The sequence below is a fragment of the Arachis hypogaea genome, chromosome 13, assembly GCF_003086295.3.
Source record: "Arachis hypogaea cultivar Tifrunner chromosome 13, arahy.Tifrunner.gnm2.J5K5, whole genome shotgun sequence".
NCBI classification, from domain to species: domain Eukaryota; kingdom Viridiplantae; phylum Streptophyta; class Magnoliopsida; order Fabales; family Fabaceae; genus Arachis; species Arachis hypogaea.
In genome coordinates, this window is record NC_092048.1 from 34816267 (window position 1) to 34820037 (window position 3771).

The 3771-nt window shown below is 31.4% G+C and overlaps 1 pseudogene; it reads right to left on the bottom strand.

Moving 5' to 3' along the window:
- Positions 1-2403: 2403 nt before the first annotated feature.
- LOC112733496 (uncharacterized) lies at positions 2404-3210 on the bottom strand (annotated as a pseudogene).
- Between the last annotated feature and the right edge of the window lie 561 nt (positions 3211-3771).

Genomic DNA, 3771 nt, shown 5'->3' on the forward strand with positions numbered 1-3771 from the left:
AATCTGATCTATAATGCATCATCTTCATGTTCATCAGCAAATCCCTTTGATGCCGGTACAGAATATATATATTGTCCATTTTGATACATGTACACTTTCATTTCGGTGTTTGCATATCATGTATGAATATAGCTTGTCTAGCTCAGAAGATGAAAATATGTTTTAACAACAATCAATACAAATATACAATAGATATCAGAAGAGCTGTCTTCTACTATTTAGTTACATCAGATCAAGTTGTTAAGGAACATGGTCAATCTTTTTCGGCTGCAGCTTCTTGTTCACGCATGTAAACAGCTTACGTTGATATTTCTATATTATTTTGGTGTGCTCAGATATTTTTATTTAATTAATTATTAGAGTTAACACAATTTCCTGAAAATGAACCGTCATCAATGTCACAGCAAGTAGAGCTCAAAGGAATGGATAACTTTGGTCTATGGACCATTTACCTCATTTGCATGCGCTAATGTAATTTTCACACTAAAAATATTCGCTTTGTTAGCTAGATGTATATAAAAAATTGTTTATTAAATCGATTATTAATATAAAATATATATTAAAATAAATACACATTAAAAATAAATTAAATAATATATATTTATATATAAATATATATTTATTAATTTAATAATTAATTTTTAACGTGCATATAATATTTTTGAAAAACAGTAGTGTTTATTTAGATGGTTTCTATATTTAAGGGCAGAGAAAATGAACTATTAAAAAGTGAATGAAATCAAAAGTTTTGTATCTTATTAATAATATAATTTGTGCAGGAGATAGGTGATAGGTCTATAAGTAACATTTTGTTTTTACTTTTAATTCATGAAAAATTATAGCATTAATATTTAATTGGTATAAATTTTAAAATTAATTTATAATTTTTTTATAATAAAAAACTTTTTATTATTTTTTTTAAAATAAATATTTTTAAAATTAAAAAATTAAATATAAAATAATTTATTTAACTATTATTAATATAAATTTTTATGTTTTAATTTTTTTTTAAAATCTTAATTAAGTTATTTAGACCCAATATATGGTAGTAAATTAAAACAATGCAAAACCAAGGACTATCCTCTTCTTTCTTGTGTTTTCATGAAATTCAAATTGGGTCTTATCAGTTTCAATATAGGAAGAAAACTTAAAGAGGATATCAAATAATGATTACAAAATCTTCAAAAGCTTTATTTATAGGTGGAAACTCAGGTGTAGTCAATTTCATATGAAATTAATATCTGAGAGTCATTAGATAAGTTGACTGATTTGACTAAATTTTTATCTAACAACTCTTAAATATTAACTTCACGTGAAGTCGACTTTACCTGAGTTTTCACCTTATTTATGTAGAGTATTGTAACCAACGTGGCCTAGTTTTTATATAATGTTAGCCGCACATTGTTATTTGTTTGTGAAGAATTAGTTATCAGTTGGAATTAAAGTAGCATAACATAAATGAGAAAGCTTTTTGTATGCGAAAAGTATATTATGGTTTTTTATGGTCTAAGATTTCTTATGAATCATGACTATTTAAATTTTGAACTAATGGCTAAAATTTAAAATTTTTATTAATTATAAAATAATTATATTTATATTTAAATAATTTAAAAAATAATTTTATTTTAAAATTTTATTTTTATCTTTTTTTTTCTTTTCTACGAATCTCCAAACATCAACATGCCATCGCCAAAAAATTTTTTTGCACAGGTTATTATTTAGAAGTTGGGTTCATCTCCTTGCCTTGAATTTTATTCAAAGAACCACGCCACTACCCTGCTTCACTGCCTCACCGGAGCACTAACTCGGCATCTCCGCCATAAGTATCCTCCGCTCACTATCACCTCCTATCAGCAGTACCTCACATGCTTCTTTCCTCTCCGGTGCTGGCATCGCAGCGCTGCCGAAGGGAACCATGACATCAGTTTCTGCCTCCCAGCTTTAGGGTCTCTAAAGAAGAGTTTCGGAACGGAGAAGATGTCCAAGTTCACAAGAGCGTGTTAGATCGAAAATACAAAAGAGAGATAATAATTTGGTTCGAAGTTTGAATGCATAACAAGAAGAATAATTTCACAAAAAAAGAGAGAACAAAGATAGTGTTGGTGCTACCATTAATGGTGGTGTTGATATTTTTGTAATGGTAGCAGTAAGCATTATGATGGAAGATGTTTAATTGAAGAGAAGATAGAGAAAAGGATAGTATAAACATTTTATAAGATTATTTTATAGAGTAAATAGCCATTTCTAACAATGAAATATTCGAAAACTAACATTTTTACCCATGAAAAAAGAAAATTAAAGTTATACCCATGAAAGATGAACTTTTGCAGACAAAATTATCCGACCCTTAACAAATTAAATAAAATTTTCAAATTACCCTCTACTATAATTTTAATCGAATCTCTAAAACTTATTCAAGTAATAATTCCAATCTTGAACAGACACAATAATCAGATGGCAAAGAGCTAGATTAAGCTCGACCCTTTCATCCTCCAAGATGAGAGCCTTGGCTGTTGGCTTGGCAAGTAGATCAGTGTGAAATTTCCAAAGAAATGGTGGATTCTCTAGAAGAAGTGAATACATCATCAATCCCTGCAAATTGCAAGACCTTCTTGAAACCCTAACAGCAACAATTCCAAAACCACGAGGAGCAGGCACTATACAGACAGTGACGGAACCACATTTTTTGGTGACCTTGCAGGGAACGGTGTGTAGCTTTCCAATCTTGTTACCCCAATAACCTCTTCTCACAAGAATCACCAAAAGTTTTGCCAATATAATGGCACTGCAAATGGCAGTTGCAATCTCCTTGCTGCACTTAACACCGAGTCTGACGTGACCGTTGGTGCCACCGACAACGACGAAAGGCTTGAAACGGGTTTTTTGACCGGCATGTGTTTGTTTTTGAACGGGCATGATCTTCATGACTTCATCCTTCAAAGAAGGACCAACCAATGTGTCAATGATTTGGTGCTCCTTGATTGGGAGATAGTGGAGGTAGATTTGTTCGAGTCTACTGATCTTTCCCCCTTTTCATGAGGCGACCCAACTTCGTCACTGGAACCCAATTTTCCTCTTCCTTGCGGCATCCACCGCCCCTGTGGCGTCCACTGCCATTGTGACGCCCATCGCAGCCCTGTTGCCCCAACCACCGCGGCCTCTGAAGCCATGCTGGAATCTGCCACGATCTCCGCTGCCGCGTTCAGCCATTGATGAGATGAGAGGGAAGAAAGATAAATGTAGGGTTTGGAATTGGGGGAATAGTGGTGTGAAATAAAATTAAAAGGTAGAGTTAGGTTATATTAAAGGGTAATTTAGGAATCTTATTTAATTTTTTAAGATTTGGTTAATTTTGTATGTAAAAATCCATCTTTTATGGGTATAACTTTAATTTCTATCTTTTATGAATAAAAATGTCAACGTCTGAATCTTTCATAGTTAGAAATGGTTATTTAATCTTATTTTATATTTTTCTAAATGGATCATTAAGATCTAAAATTCTAGTTGGTCCATTGAAGTCATTCCCCATAAATGATTATAAACCTTGACAGAATCTAAGCCAGTAGCATCAACTATTGTTCACCAAAAAAATGATAAATTTTCCCACTCTCTGACATCTAGCTTTCACCCAAGAAAATGATAAAGAATAAGTGAATGATATCTCATAATTTGTTTTTAATAGGACGTCAAAATCAACTGAATTTATTGGATCATTCTATTTATCTATTTAGATAAGTAAATTTTTATCTCTAAAATTATGTTCATCTAAAT